Source organism: Ornithorhynchus anatinus, chromosome 1, assembly GCF_004115215.2.
Source record: "Ornithorhynchus anatinus isolate Pmale09 chromosome 1, mOrnAna1.pri.v4, whole genome shotgun sequence".
In the NCBI taxonomy this organism is placed as follows: domain Eukaryota; kingdom Metazoa; phylum Chordata; class Mammalia; order Monotremata; family Ornithorhynchidae; genus Ornithorhynchus; species Ornithorhynchus anatinus.
Window position 1 is genome coordinate 79,870,387 of NC_041728.1, and position 17,002 is coordinate 79,887,388.

Genomic DNA, 17,002 nt, shown 5'->3' on the forward strand with positions numbered 1-17,002 from the left:
TGCAAATACTCAATAAAAATGATTGAATGAATGAACTTATATTTAAAATCCTGAATTTAGAAAAGTCCCAAGTTAAAAAAAAAAATAAATGTGAGTATATATAATTTTGATTTGTCTGCTTTCAAGTAGTTTGGGCATGTTATCATACACCTGAGATATGTTCTTCTTGTTTAATATTTTACTAGTCATTTTTATTGTCTTGCCACACAACATTAAAGAAAATTTGCATCTGTTAAATTGAATTTTATGTGACATCCTTGGACCTAACAGGTCCCTTGATTTTTGGTTGAATAGAAAAAACAATGTATTCCATAACCCATGGTGGATTCTTATGAAGATTTATTTTCTTTTTTATTACCTGTGAAACAATTCCTTTTTAGTTCCAGTTGTAAATTATCAAGCATCCTCACAGTCAGTATTTGATATCTCCATATAAAATGACAAAGACAAATATTAGTCATTGTGGTGCATATTTTCACAGCCAAAGGAGAAAAACAAAATTTCACCCTGCTCTTGTAACCAAAAAGAACTTTAGGGAGTAAGGACAACTGAATCACTAGGTATCTTAGTGAATATTGCTCCTCTGTTCCTCCTGACCCCTTTGAGAGTACAATTTCATACAGTTTTTTTGAGCAACGCAGGTATTCATAATGCACATTGAGTCTGTTATCACTTTACTTGTGCTCACATTGTGTTTGTATGGAAGGTAATATGGACAGTTGGGGGGAAAAAATCACATGGGAGCCAGAACACCTGGGTTCTAGGTCAGACTCATGGTTACTGCTGTTCAATCTTAGGCAAGTCACTTCAATCATTCTGTGCTTCAGTTTCTCCAGTGTAAAATGGAGATAATACTTATATCACTGGAATTTTGAAAGGAAAAATGAGTATGAATTGAGAGATGTTAAAGTGCCTTGAAAATTGAAGTATTCAATAAATCAAAGGAGGTATTATTTATTGTGGTTCATTCATTCAATAGTATTTATTGAGCCCTTACTATGTGCAGAACACTGTACTAAGTGCTTGGAATGTACAATTTGGCAACAGATAGAGACAATCCCTGCTCAATGATGGACTCACCATCTAAACGGGGGAGACAGCAAAGCAAAACAGGACAAAACAAGACAACATCATCAAGATAAATAGAATCAAGGAGATATGCACCTCATTAACAAAATAAATAGGGTAATAAATAATATATACAAATGAGCACAGTGGAGGGGAGGGGAAGGGAGAAGAGCAGAGTGTAGGGAGCAGGGGAGGGGGAGCAGAGGGAAAGGCAGGCTCAGGCTGGGAAGGCCTCCTGGAGGAGGTGAGCTCTCAGTAGCTCTTTGAAGAGGGGAAGAGAGTTAGTTTGGAGGATATGAGGAGGGAGGGCATTCCAGGACAGCAGTAGGACATGGGCCAGGGGTCGACGGTAGGGTAGGCACGAATGGGGGACCATGAGGAGGTGAGTGGCAGAGGAGTAGAGTGTACGTGCATGAGGTGGGCCCTTTAAAAGAAGGGAGGGGAGGTAGGAGGAGGCAAGGTGATGGAGAGCTTTGAAGCCAAGAGTGAGGAGTTTTTGTTTCATGCGAAGATTGATAGGCAACCATGAGAGATTTTTGAGGAGGGGAGTGACATGCCCAGAGCATTTCTGTAGGAAAATGATCCAGGCAGCGGAATGAAGAATAGAATGGAGTGGGGAGACACAGAAGGAAGGGAAATCCAAGAGAATGCTGACACAATAATCCAGTTGGGATATTATGAGAGCTTGTACCAGCACGATAGCAGTTTGGAGAGGAAAGGGGGATCATGGTGATAATGTGAAGGTGAGACCGGCAAGTGTTGTCATTATTTTTCAAGCTGAAACTAATCCATTCTCCTGGTAAATAACAGTTATTTATGTGAAGTTTTAGCTCAGAAATGACAATTTGCAACATACACATTCCAAATTTTGTCCTGAAGCAAAATGAAGTTTGGTTAGTTTAAATATCAAGCAAGGTAACAATGCAAGTTGACATAAATTTTAAGAAATCCTGAAATTGTGATTGTCTTTTGTTCACATCTTTCCCCTAGCCAGAAATTCCCTTCCCCTTCATAAGAGACATACCACCTCTCTTTCCATCTTCGAAGTCCCACTAAAGTTACATATAATCTATAGGCCATCACTGACTAGTCCCAGGATTTTCCTATCCTATTTTCCTTCCTGTGTTACCTAAGGATTTAGGTCTGTGCCCCTGAAGCAATTGATACCTACTCCACCCTCAGGTTCCACTGCATTTATGAACATATGCCTATACTCTACCATTTACCCTGTCTGGGAAGCAACATGGAATAGGGAACAGAGCACGGGCCTAGAAGTCTGAAGGTTGTGGGTTCTAATCCCAGATCCTCCTCCTATCTGTTGTAATACTTTGGCAAGTCACGTCACTTCCCTGGGCCTCAGTTACCTCATCTAAAAATAATAATAATAATAATAATAATAATGTTGGTATTTGTTAAGCACTTACTATGTGCCGAGCACTGTTCTAAGCGCTGGGGTAGACACAGGGGAATCAGGATGTCCCACGTGGGGCTCACAGTCTTAATCCCCATTTGACAGATGAGGTAACTGAGGCACAGAGAAGTTAAGTGACTTGCCCACAGTCACCCAGCTGACAAGTGGCAGAGCTGGGATTCGAACTCATGACCTCTGACTCCAAAGCCCAGGCTCTTTCCACTGAGCCACGCTGCTCCTCGTGCAGCCTCACGAGACTGAGCCTCACACTCCGTGTCCAACCCGATTGCTTGTATCCACCTCAGCACTTAGTAAAATGCCTGGCACATAATAAGTACTTAACAAATACCACAATTATTATTATTATTATTATCAGTATCACCATCTGTAATTTGTTTTAATGTCTGTCTCCCCAACTAGAGTTTAAGTTCCCTGTAAGCAGTGATCATGTCTATCAATTTTGTTGTATTGTACTCTTCCAAGCACTTGGTACAATGCTTTATTCACAATAAATGCTTACTAAATACCACTGATTAATTGATTGTAATCCTAATGAGCAGTGGTATGACTTAGACTTAAATTTATGCTGCTTGCCCTAGGGAATATAAGTCTTAGATAATATCTCTTGGGTGTCCTTTTTCCCTGAGCGCAAGAATTTAGGCCACAAGGAAAGATTTTTTTTTTTCAAGACAAGTCTATTGATTGTCCTCAGTACAGGACAATTTGATTAAAAAAAAAAAAAACCCAAAACATTAATGAAGGCCTTATATTGCCCACTAGATTAAGTTCTGGGCAATTATTTTTATGTTATCCCCTGATTTTTTCAACAAAAAATCCTTCTTTGGACCTATGGCTCCCTCCAGTTATCACTCCATCCTCCCTTATATCATTCCTCTCCAAACTCCTGAAATTGTCTACACCCTCTGCCTCCACTTCATCTGCTCCAGTTCTCTCCAGGATCCTTTCCGGTCTGGCTTCTACTCCCTTTACTCCATGGAAACTGTCTCTTTGAGATCACCAGTGACCTCCTTCTTGTCAAATCCAATGGCCTCTACTGCATCTAATCCTTCTTGGGCCTTTCAGTGTGTCTTTGATAGTGTGGACCACCCTCTCCTCCTTGAAATAATATCTAACCTAGGCTTCAGTTATACCATCCCATTTCTCCTCTTGTCTCTGTGCCCTATCATTCTCGGTCCTGTTTCAGGGTTCTTAATTCATTCATCATATTGGAGTGCTTACTGTGTGCACAGCACTCTACTAAATGCTTGGGAGAGTACCATACAACAATACACAGACACACTCCTTGCCCACAATGAGCTTGCCTTCTACATTTTAACTGTGGGAGCTCATCAATTCCCTCAGTTCTGGGTCCCCTTCTATTCTATATATGTCTTGGAGAACTCGTTTGATTTTAGGGCTTCAACTACCCTCTCCAAAGGGATTATTTCCAAATCTTCTTCTCCAGCCCTGGCCTCTCTCCTTCTCTGCAGTATCTCATTTCCTCTTGTGTTCAGGACATCTCTACCTGGGTGATTACCAACACCTCTAACAATATTAAAAAAACCAAAAAAACAGAACTGCTCATTTCCACACCCCCCCTTACTTTCCCATCATTGTAGACAACATCACTACCCTTTCTATCCCATAAGGCCATAACCTTGGCCTTATCCTTCTCTCATTCAACCCACATATTACATCTGTCACCAAATCCTGTGAGTTGTATTTTCACTCATCCAAAATGCTACTATTCTGATCCAAGCACTTATCCACTGACTACAGTATTACCAGTGTGGCAAGTGGAAAGAGCATAGACCGGAGAGTCTGAAGGCCTGGGTTCTAATCACAGTTCTGCCAAATGCTTACCAAGTGACTTTGAAAAATCACTTAATTTTTCTGTGATTCTGTTTCCTCAACTGTAAAATGGGGATTAAAAACCTGTTCTCCCTCCTACTTAGATTGAGAATCCCATGCAGGACAGGGACTTTGTAAGGCCTAATTAACCTATACCTACCCTAGCTCTTAGAATAGTGTTTGCTAGTGTTTGACACATAGTGAGTACTTAAATACCTTAAAAAAAACAACCAACAGTTCTTCATTGACCTCTCTGCATCCTGTATCTCCCCACTCATCCATACTTCACTGGGCTGCACAGGTCATTTTTTTTTTTTTGAAAAAAATCTTTCAACCCTGCCTTTTCACTCCTACAAAACCTCCATGGTTACCCTTTCATCTCCACACTGAACATTCAAACCTTACCATCAGTTTTAAATGATTCAAATGGCTCACCTGCTTCTATTTTAACTCACTCATGTCCTACTACAATCCACCACTTACTTCACTACTCTAATGATAGTCTACTTGGATGTTCTGCCATCACCTCAAACTTAACATGTCCAAACAGATCTCCTTACCTTCCCACCCAAACCTTATCCCTTTTCATCACTGTAGACAGCACTACAATCCTTCCTGTCTTACAAGCCCATAACTTTGATGTTTTCCTTGATTCTCCTCTCTTATTCAACCCATATATTCATGCTACAACTACATCCTGTTGTTTCAACCATCACAACATTGCTAAAATCCCACCTTTTCTCTCCACCCAAACTGCTATTACATTAGTGCAAGCACTTATCCTACCCTACTTTATCAATCTCCTTGCTGATCTCTCTACTTCCTGTGTCTCTCCTCTCCATTCTTTACTTCACTCTGCTACCCGGATCATTTTTCTACTAGAAGTTCAGTCCATCTTTCCCCACTCTTCAAGAACCTCCAGTTGTTGCCTGCCCTTTTCCGCCTCTAACAGAAACTTCCTACCATAGCCTTTAAATCATTCGATCAGCTTGCCCCCTCCTACCTCACCTCCCTATTCTTCTAGTAAAACCCAGCCCTCACACTTCACTTCTCTATTGCCAACCTACTCACTGTACCTCATTCTCATCTATCTCACCACTGACATCTGTCACATTGTGTCTCTTGGCTGCATCTCTCTCCATTTTCATATTAGAAAGAAAATTATGCTGCATACCTTCAAACCTTTATTAAAGGCACATGTCATCCAAGATGCCTTATTTAAGGCCTCATTTCCTCTTTTCCCATTCCCTTCTGCATCTCCTGGCTTGCTTCCCTTTTTCACCACCTCCTCTCCCAACCCCATGGCACTTATGACATATCCGTAATTAATATATGTGCATTAGTGATTGTCTCCCTCCCTAGACTGCAAACTTGTGTGCAGGGACTGTCTATTATATTATGTTGTACTCTCCCAAACAGTACAGTACCCTGAACACAGTAAGCATTCAGTAAATATGATTGAATGACTGACTAATTGTAGAGAAGAAGCGTGGCTCAGTGGAAAGGGCCCAGGCTTGGAAATCAGAGGTCATGGGTTTGAATCCCGGCTCTGCCACTTGTCAGCTGTGTGACTGTGGGCAAGTCACTTAACTTCTCTGTGCCTCAGTTACCTCATCTGTAAAATGGCGATTAACTGTGAGCCTCACGTGCGACAACCCTATTACCCTGTTTTTACCCCAGCACTTAGAACAGTGCTCTGCTCATAGTAAGTGTTTAACAAATGCCAACATTATTATTATCATTATTACCTCTATATAATCTATCTTGTTTCCAAATTCTTTCGCATGTCTACCCTTTGGCCTGAAACTCATTCCCAATTCATATGGCAACCACCACTCTCCCCATTTTCAAAACCTTTCTATTCATTCATTCATTAAATCATATTAATTGAGTGCTTACTATGTGCAGAGCACTGTCCTAAGCGCTCTGGAGAGTATAATACAACAATGATAGACACATTTCCTGCCCATAGTGAGCTTATAGTCCAGAGTTGGGAGACAGACATTATTATAAAGAAAATTACAGATATGTCTTCTTGGTTATTCTCCCATCACTTCAAGCTTAACATGTCCCAAACAGAACTCCTTATCTTCCCACCCATATACTGTCCTTCTCCTGACTTTCCCATCACTGTGGGTGGCACAGAAGAAATTATCTGCTGTGGGGCTGGAAAGAGGGAAAAACAGAGGGAGCAAGTCATAGTGATGCAGAGTGGTGTGGGAGAAGAGGAAAGGATGAGCTTAGTCAGGGAAGGCCTCGTGGAGGAGATGGGCCTTCAATAAGGCTTTGAATGAGGGGTGGGGGGGGGGGGAGATAGTAACTGTCAGATTTGAGCAGGGAAGGAATTCCAGGCCAGAGGCAGGACATGAGAGAGGGATCATCAGCGAAATAGGTAAGATCAAGGCACAGGGAGAAGATTAGCATTAGAGGAGCAAAGTGTATGGGCTGGGTTGTATTAGCAGAGTAGGTGAGGTAGGATAGTGCATGCTAATGAAATGCTTTAAAGCCAATGGTGATGAGGTTTTGTTAAATGCAGAGATGCATAGGCAACTACTGGACTTTTCTGAGGAGTTAGGTGATATGTCCTGAATGTTTTTGTAGAAAAATGACTCGAGCAGCACAATGAAGAATGGACTAGAGTGGGGAGAAGCAGCAGGCTGAGAGGTCAGCAAGGAGTTTGATGCAGTAATCCAGGTGGAATAGAATGAGTGATTGTATTAGATGTACTGGATGGAGAGGAAAGGGCAGATTTTAGTGAAGTTGTGAAAGTGGGACCTATTGGATTTAGTGACCGATTGAATATGTGTGTTGAATGAGCAACATGAGTCAAGGTTAACACCAAAGTTACAGGCTTGTCAAACAGAGAAGGATGGTGCGGCCACCTACAGTGATGGGAAAGTCAGGGGGACATAAGGAGGTCTGTTTTGGACATGTTAACCTTGAAGTCATCGGAGCATAACCAAGAAGAGATATCTTGAAGGCAAGAGGAAAAGTGAGACTGTAGAGAGGGAGAAAGATCAGGGCTGAAGATGTAGATTTATGTATCATCTGCATAGAGGTGGTAGTTGATGGGAGGGAATTCATTCATTCAGTAGTATTTATTGAGTGCTTACTACATGCAGAGCACTATACTAAGTGCTTGGAATGTACAATTCAGCAACAGATAGAGACAATCCCTACCCATTGACGGGCTTATAGTCTAACTGGGGGAAACAGACAGACAAAAACAATAGCAATAAATAGAATCAAGGGGATGTACATCTCATTAACAAAATAAATAAGGTAATAAAATATATACAAATAAGCATATGAGCACAGTGCTGAGGGGAGGGGAAGGGCTAGGAAGAGGAGCAGGGGGAATGGGGGCTTAGCTGAAGGAAGGTGAAGTGGGGTAGAGAGGCAGCAGAGAGAGCAGAGGGAAAAGGGGAATCAGTCTGGGAAGGCCTCTTGGTGGAGGTGAGCTCTCAGTAGGGCTTTGAAGAGGGGAAGAGAGTTAGTTTGGCAGAGGTGAGGAGGGAGGACACTGCAGGAGAGCAGGAGGATGTGGGCCAGGGGTCGACGGCAGGATAGGCAAGAAAGGGGGACGGTGAGGAGGTGGGCGGCAGAGGAGTGGAGCCTATGGGGTGGGCAGCAGAAAGAGAGAAGGGAGGTGAGGTAGGAGGGGGCAAGGGGATGGAGAGCCTTGAAGCCCAGTGTGAGAAGTTTTTGTTTTGTGCGGAGGTTGATAGGCAACAACTGGAGGTTTGTAAGGAGGGGAGTGACATGCTCAGAGCATTTCTGCAGGAAGATGAGCCGGGCCGCGGAATGAAGAATAGACTGGAGCAGGGAGAGACAGGAGGAAGGGCGATCAGAGAGAAGGCTGGCACAATAATCCAGCCGGGATATTATGAGAGCCTGTACCAGAAAGATAGCCATTTGGGTGGAGAGGAAAGGGCGGATCTTGGCGATATTATAAAGGTGAGACCGGCAGGTTTTGGTGACGGATTGGTTGTGTGGGGTGAATGAGAGAGCTGAGTCAAGGATGACACCTAGGTTGTGGGCTTGAGAGACGGGAAGGATGGTAGTACCATCCACAGTGATAGGGAAGTCAAGAAGAGGACAGGGCTTGGGAGGGAAGATAAGGAGCCTCAGATTGGGACATGTTTTCCAAGTGAGTGGGTGTAGATGGAGAATAGAAGGGGACCCAGAACTTAACCTTAAGGGACCCCCACAATTAGGGAGTGGGAGGCAGATCTCTTCCAAGAGGCCTTCACCAACTTATTCCTCTAATCTCTTCCCCTTCTGCGTCACCATTGCATTTTGGATCTGTACCTTTAAGCACTTGATATTCACTATAGCCTGCACAACACTTATGTACATATCCATATATACATGCCCATCAACCTCCACATTAAATAGAAACACTTAACCATCAGCTTTATAACACTCAATCACCTTGCCCCTTCCTCCCTTACCTCCCTGATTCCTCCTACACCCCAGCCCACACACTTCACTCCTCTAGTGTCAACCTACTCACTGTAATTTGCTCTCATCTACCTTGCTACCAAGCCCTCACCCACATCCTGCTTCTGGCTTGGAATGACCTCACATTTCATATCTGATAGACAATCACTGTCTCCACCTTCAAAGCCTTATTAAAAGCCCATCTTCTCCAAGAGACCTTTCCTGATTTAGTCCTCATTTCTTCTTCTTCCACACCCTTCTGCATCACTCTTGCACTTAGATTGGCACTCTTTATTCACCCCTACCTCAGGCCTACAGCACTTATGTATATATCCATAAACTATATTATGACTGTCTCTCCTGTAGACTGCAGGGTTCTACTAACTTTGTTATATATTATTCTCCAAGCACTTAGTACAGTGCTCTGAACACAAGAAGCACTTAATAAATATGATTGATTTATATCCTTAATTTATTTTAATGTCTGTTTCCCCTGCAAACTGTAAGCTCCCTGTGGTCAGTAAACATGTCTCCTAATTCTGTTGTATTCACCCAAGTGCTTACTACAGTACTCTGCTTTCAGTAAGCACTCAATAAATATGATTGATAATGATTACATATTTTGAGTACCCACTGGGTGCAATGCACGGAACTGGGAATTAGAAAAGTACAGTAGATGCAAAAGAGATATTCCCTACCCAAAGGGAGTTTATATTCTAATATGAGAAAATATAGTTTAGAACAAAATAATGACCTGTATAAAAATAGAAGCAATTATCCAATAGCAAGCTGTTCCTGTGGAAAGATCCCTGGGATACATTGTCCAGAAATTCATACATTCTCTTGATATTTTGTAGTGACAGAGCCTAACATTGTTGGCTCTCCAGATTTAATAAGGATCCTGAATCAATGGGTAGGGCTCTGATAAGTATAGAGTTTAAAATATGCTTTAAGCTAAACTTATTGCTTTTTCATTGAGGAAAGTAAGGGACATAAAGAACTGTGAAATGCTTTCAGTTTGTGAGAGAATTTTTTTTTTCTTATCAAGTGTAAGCTATTTTTAATAGTTTATTTTTAAATTTAATTTCACTGGTGGACTCACTGGGTTCTCTAGTTTCTAATATGTTGCCTAAAGGCCAAAGACATCAGTAAAAAGTAGCAGATGGTAATATATCTAAGCCAAAAAATTATATACATAACAAAACTTTAAATAGAAAAGGTCAATTAGTAGGCAAGTGATATGGATCACAGATCTAAGTAACATAGTGGACAACCAATGACAGAGGGCAGTTTTTTTTCACAGTGCCACTACATCATTGGGAAGGTATATTGGACGATTTTGCCATTTTCTAATGAATACAGCTCTGGCACAGAGCACTGTACTAGATGCTGGACAAACATCAATCAAAAATTAAGCACAGGCTTGTTCACTTCCAAATTATATGCTAGAGATAAAATGTATCAATCAAACCTAGAGATATTTAATCTTAGACACTTAGCAGAGAAAGGGCCTGTGCAGGTTGTAAATTTCAGATATTCTCATTGACATTTGTTTTTCATTAGGAAAGGTTTTCTTGACTTTCTTGACTTGACTAGGGCAGATTGGGGTACACATAGTTTGGTTGTGACTTAGGAGGACTCAAGTTGAATTGATTAAGACTAAGAATATAAATTCCTTTAATCAGTATAATAGTAGGTTTGCTTTACACTGTTCCTCTCTGCTCGTCTTTTTATAAAACAAAATCCCTGCATTAATGTAAAAGAGGCATGTGACCTAGGGGGTTGGGGGCCAGGGAACATGGTTGCTTTAAGTAGGAGAAAGGATAATCATGGTGAAGGAAGAAATTAAAGAAGTGATAAGATTAGCATCGGCTCTATGTGCAGAACAATAATAATAATGTTGGTATTTGTTAAGCGCTTACTAGGTGCAGAGCACTGTTCTACGCGCTGGGGTAAACACAGGGGAATCAGGTTGTCCCACGTGGGGCTCACAGTCTTAATCCCCATTTTACAGATGAGGGAACTGAGGCACAGAGAAGTTAAGTGACTTGCCCACAGTCACACAGCTGACAAGTGGCAGAGCTGGGATTCGAACTCATGAGCCCTGACTCCAAAGCCCGTGCTCATGAGTTCGAATGTACCAACAATGTACCAAGAGCTGGGAAATAATAGACATTTGAGAATAGACCTGGTTCCTGTCCCTAGAAGCGGGTAGAAGGACTCACCACCTAAAAATAAAAAGGCAGGGAAGGAGGACTGGTGACAGATACATAACAAAACACTAAGCCTGAAGACCAGAACGAAGCATTCCATGACTAGAGGAGCAGGTGTAATACTCTTTGTGGCTTAGAGTCCAGAGTGTCTCATGGTGACTCTGGGGTACCGACCATCTCAAGGTCAAATGCTATCTCGTGACCTCCTGAGCCAACAGGCAGAATTTAGAAGTGAGCGTTGGCTACCACCCCCACAACCAAAACTGCCAGATTGACAGCCCAAGCCGTGAATACAGAAGGTGTTCCTTGCCCCCGTGCCAATCAAATTACGAATGGTGGAGTGGGGGAGGGCAGGGATTGGGTAAACTGAGCCCAGAAGCTGGAATGGCCTAAGATCACAGGTGATAAATACCTGCAGCCTTCTAACCTTCTGTGCAGAGGATAGAGACTTGCAGCAGCGGACTGCTGGTCACCTCTGTCCAGAGCGTGACAAGCCCGCTCTGCCTGCACCAAGTGAGGAGCTATGGGATGAGGGAGTGTCACATCCCGCCAAACCTTCGTGGTGCTGGAAGCCAGGCGCTTTATCATGGGTATGTAATGCAGAAGTGGATTTAACGCCCAAGTGGATTCCTCCAAAATGGGACGTGTACATGGGTGGGAGGCCGCCATCTCACCACCTGCGAGGAACACATCAATGGACTTCTCCCAAGTGGGAAAGGTGCCCGGGTGAGAAGTGACCGCCTCATCACGTACAGGCGAACCATATGTCAACTCCGCCTGGGTGAGACCCAAGTGTTCTGCCATGCACGGGTACACAGAGAAGCAGCATAGCTCAGTAGAAAGAGCCCAGGCTTGGGAGTCAGAGGTCATGGGTTCTAATCCTGTCTCCGCTGCTTGTCAACTGTGTGACTTTGGGCAAGTCACTTAGCTTCTCTGTCCTCAGTTACCTCATCTGTAAAATGGGGATTAAGACTGTGAGCCCCACTTGGTACAACCTGGTCACCTTGTATCTCCCCGAGTGCTTAGAATAGTGCATCACACATAGTAAGTGCTTAGCAAATGCCATCATTATTATAAAAGTGTATTCTTCCATTTGGGAAGCTCTACTACCACCAAATAATCATATTCCTCTGGAAAGGGAAGTTCAATTTGTTAAGTCTAAATAATCAAATAATTCAATTCTCCTCTCAGAATACATTTTATACAAAACTTAGGCTTTCTGTCCCCAGCCTCTCTCTCTCTCTTGCCATGCCGATTCTGAATGAACCCGTTTCCAGGAGATGGGTGACATAGATGGTGACGAAGATGGGATTGGCGATAGAAAGCTGGGAGCCTGTTTGAATTCCTTGCAAATCAGGGATGGAAAACCTCGAGGTTGGCCAGGTGGACGTAATGAGGATTCAGGGCCTGTTCTCCCTCCATTTAGACTCGAGCCCCATGTGGGACCGCAACTGTGGCCAATCTGATTATCTTTGTATTGACCCCAGGACTTCCGTCTCCCCCGATTAGACTGTAAGCCCATCAAACGGCAGGGACTGTCTCTATCTGTTGCCGACTTGTTCATCCCAAGCGCTTAGTACAGTGCTCTGCACATAGTAAGCGCTCAATAAATACTATTGAATGAATGAATGAATGGACGTGAGTCCACAAGAAAGCAGCCGCCTAGACTTGGGCCCAGAGTTGGACCTGATCCATACTCATGGTTAAGGTTGTGACCTCTGGACCTCGTGGTGCACTTGGTTCCATTGGAGCCAGCAGGGAAGGATTAGTGTCCTCCAATGGACTAATCCCACTACATTAAACCAGCGCTAACCAAGCTTATCTAGTTCTAAATTGCAGGTACCAAACCATTCTTATATAAGAGATCATTGTGTGCTGGAACCTGATTCTTAATTCTTCTAATGAAGTAGTTCCTGATGATTACCAGAAAACATCTCCGTTCTGTTTTAAAGTACTGAAAACATTGGAAGTGAGATTGGGTGCACCTTCCTCTTTGAGTAAGAGTGTGAACATGCAGAATGTTCTGCTTTAAGAGTTGATATGATTGCACGAAGGTCTCCCCATCGTGTTTCGTGTGCATTGAATGGAGGACATTCTGGGAAAGTCAAATAGTTGAGATTTGAGGAGATGCCAGAGAAAGAGTATGTATATGGATGTCGGTGAACAGGAACAAAGAAAGATATATGCATTTTGTCCTGAAGTGGGCAGAAATTTACATCTTGTTTGAAACATGGGAATCGGCTATACCCCCGTGTCGGTGTGAAAGTGTGCTTAGATGAGAGGCGTCATGACTTAGTGGCAAGAGCATGGGTTTGGGAGTCACAAGTCATGGGTTTAATTGCGCCTCTGTCACTTGTCTGCTGTGTGACCTTGGGCAAGTCAATTAACCTCTCTGTCCCTCACTTACCTCATCTCTAACATGGAAATGAAGAGTGTGAGCCCCACGTGGACAATCTGTTTACTTTATATTTACCCCAGGGCCTAGAACAGTGCTTAGCACACAGTTAGCATTTAAATACCATTATTATATGAGAAGCATCATGGTTCTGTGGAAAGAGCCCGGGATTGGGAGTCAGAAGTCATGGGTTCTAATTCCAGCTCTGCCACTTGTCAGCTGTATAACCTTGGGCAAGTCACTTAACTTCTATATGCCCCAGTTACCTCATCGGTAAAATGGTATGAAGACTGTGAGCCCTACGTGGGACAACCTGATTACCTTGTATCTATCCCAGCACTTAGAACAGTGCTTGGCACATAGTAAGTGCTTAACACATACCAACATTAATGTTGTTATGATTTAGGATGAGTTATGTTTGAATGAATTGGCTAGTATTGTGAAAATGTGTATTGTTCATTGCAGAGAAATTCCTGGCTGACTTTGGGTAGCTCCGCAGATGGTGAGTCATCTGATTGGCCTGGGGTTTCAATTCTTCTCCCTTATCTCAGCTATCCATGAAATCACCCAGTTACTTGCAAGAAATTTGCAGTTAGGACGTGGGGCTAGGAAAATTAACCGATTTTCCTTCAGGGCCAGAGCTATCAGTTTGGAAGATCAAAAGGGAATTCCTTTGAGAGAAGGCACCTCCCTCTAGCAAAGTATTGCCTCCCTCAAGGGAATGGTTAATAATAATGTTGGTATTTGTTAAGCGCTTACTATGTGCCGAGCACTGTTCTAAGCGCTGGGGTAGACACAAGGGAATCAGGTTGTCCCACGTGGGGCTCACAGTCTTAATCCCCATTTTACAGATGAGGTAACTGAGGCACCGAGAAGTTAAGTGACTTGCCCAAAGTCACACAGCTGACAAGTGGCCAAGCTGGGATTCGAACCCATGACCTCTGACTCCAAAGCCTGTGCTCTTCCCACTGAGCCATGCTGGAATGGTTGTCTTCCTCAATCTAAGGCACATCCCTCTTGAAACTCCAATGACATTCTTGCGCCTGGCAGTGGGCTTAGTGGGAGGGATACCGGTTACAAGGTTGTTGTTGCTCAGCCTTATCCATACAGGTGTGACAAACACGGCCGTGGCCCCCTGCTGCTGCCTGTCTGCACTATCTTAAGAACCTTGTAGTCCACCAGTTACCCTCCCTTACCTCTGGTCCTCACACCTTGAGGGCTCTGCCTGAACCCCGTCACTCCTGGCCAAGGGATGGCCTTGTCCTCTACCCCAACCCATGGATCCATTCATTAATTCATTAATTCATTCATTCAATCGTTTTTATTGAGCACTTACTGTGTGCAGAGCACTGTACTAAGTGCTTGGAATGTGCAATTCAGCAACAGGGACAATCCCTGACCAACAACGGGCTCACAGTCTAAAGGATGATGGTATTAAGCACTTATTATGTGCAAAGCACTGTTCAAAGTGCTGGGAGGTTACAAGGTGATCAGGCTGTACCTCGTGGGGCTCACAGTCTTAATTTCCATTTTACAGTTGATGGAACCGAGGCACAGAGAAGAGAAGTGACTTGCCCAAAGTCACACAGCAGACAAGTGGCAGAGGGAGGATTAGAACCCACTTCCTCTAACTCCCCAGCCCGTGCTTTTTTCACTGAGCCACACTTCTTCTCTGGCTTCCACTTTGGCTGGCCACGGGAAGCCAGGAGAAAAGGATATCAGTTCTTGTAGTCAGGGGAGGGACGCAGGAAAGGTCAGCGTCAAATGGGCACCATATGGAGAGGGCCAAGGGGTGGTATGTGCCAAGGTGAACCCTGCTATTCCGAGGTGACATAACTTCTCTGGCCGGAGGGGTGGAAAGATAGTTACCCGTCACCTCCGTGTTGACCCAATAAGGTATTGAGCATGAAGGGGGCAGAGATGGATCAGGGGGAGAGCTCACCTCCTCCAAAAGGCCTTCCCAGACTGAGCTTCCCCTTTTCCCTCTGCTCCCTCTCTGCTCCCCCTCCACCCTCTGCCTCCCCATTCCCCTCCTTCACCTCCCCTCAGCTAAGCCCCCTTGCCCTCTTCTCCTCTCCCTTCCCCTTCCCTCAGCACTGTGCTCATTTGTATATATTTTTATTAGCTTATTTATTTTGTTAATGAGGTGCACATCGCCTTGATTCTATTTATCGTGATTATGTTGTCTTGCTTCTGTCCGTCTCCCCCGATTAGACTGTGAACCCGTCATTGGGCAGGAACTGTCTCTATCTGTTGCTGAATTGTACATTCCAAGAGCTTAGTTCAGTGCTCTGCACATAGTAGCGCTCAATAAATACTACTGAATGAAAATACTTTTGAATAGAAGCCGGGGACGGCCCAAGCCACAGTAATGAATACCTGTAAATACCTGTTGCCTCTGACCCTCTGGGCAGTGGTCCCAGACGAACAGCACCAGCAGCAACAGCAGTAATAGGAGTAAGAGCAACAGCAATAATAGTAGGAACAGGAGCAGCAGCAGTAATAGTAGTAAGAGCATCAGCAGCAGTAATAGTACTAATAATAATAGAGAAGCAGCATGGCTCAGTGGTGAGAGCCTGGGTTTGGGAATCAGAGGTCATGGGTTCTAATCCTGACTCCGCCACTTGTCAGCTGTGTAACTTTGGGAAAATCACTTAACTTCTCTGTGCCTCAGTTACCTCATCTGTAAAATGGGGAGAAGCAGGAGCAGCAAGGCTAAACTCCTTACTCTAGGCTAAACTCCTCACTCTAGGCTTCAAGACTACATCACCTTGCCCCTTCCTACCTCTCCTCCCTTCTCTCTTTCTACCGCCCACCCCGCACGCTCCGCTCCTCTGCCGCCCACCTCCTCACCATCCCTCGGTCTCGCCTATCCCGCCGTCAACCCCTGGGCCACATCCTCCCGCGGTCCTGGAACGCCCTCCCTCCTCACCTCCGCCAAACTGATTCTCTTCCCCTCTTCAAAACCCTACTTAAAACTCACCTCCTCCAAGAGGCCTTCCAAGACTGAGCTCCTCTTCTCCCTCTACTCCCTCTACCACCCCTCCTTCACCTCTCCGCAGCTTAACCCTCTTTTTCCCCATTTCCCTCTGCTCCTTCTCCTCTCCCTTCCCATCCCCTCAGCACTGTACTCGTCTGCTCAACTGTATATATTTATTACCCTATAGATTTTGTTAATGAAATGTACATCCCCTTGATTCTATTTAGTTGCCATTGTTTTTACGAGATGTTCTTCCCCGTGACTCTATTTATTGCCATTGTTCTTGTCTGTCCGTCTCCCCCAATTAGACTGTAAGCCCGTCAAACGGCAGGGACTGTCTCTATCTGTTGCCGACTTGTTCATTCCAAGCGCTTAGTACAGTGCTCTGCACATAGTAAGCGCTCAATAAATACTATTGAATGAATGAATGAATGAACAGAAGCCCACATATCTTTCTCTGCCCTGAATGCCAGCCGCTGCTCTGTCTCCAGGACCAGTGCACTTTGACAGGGGCCGCAGGCCGGCTGAGTGTCTCGCCAAACGTGCGCATGGTGGGAGGGAGCCACCCCACCAGGGCGGGAAACGCACCAGTGGATTTGAGGCCTAAGTGGATTCCTCCTGAGTGGGGCGTGCATGTGGGG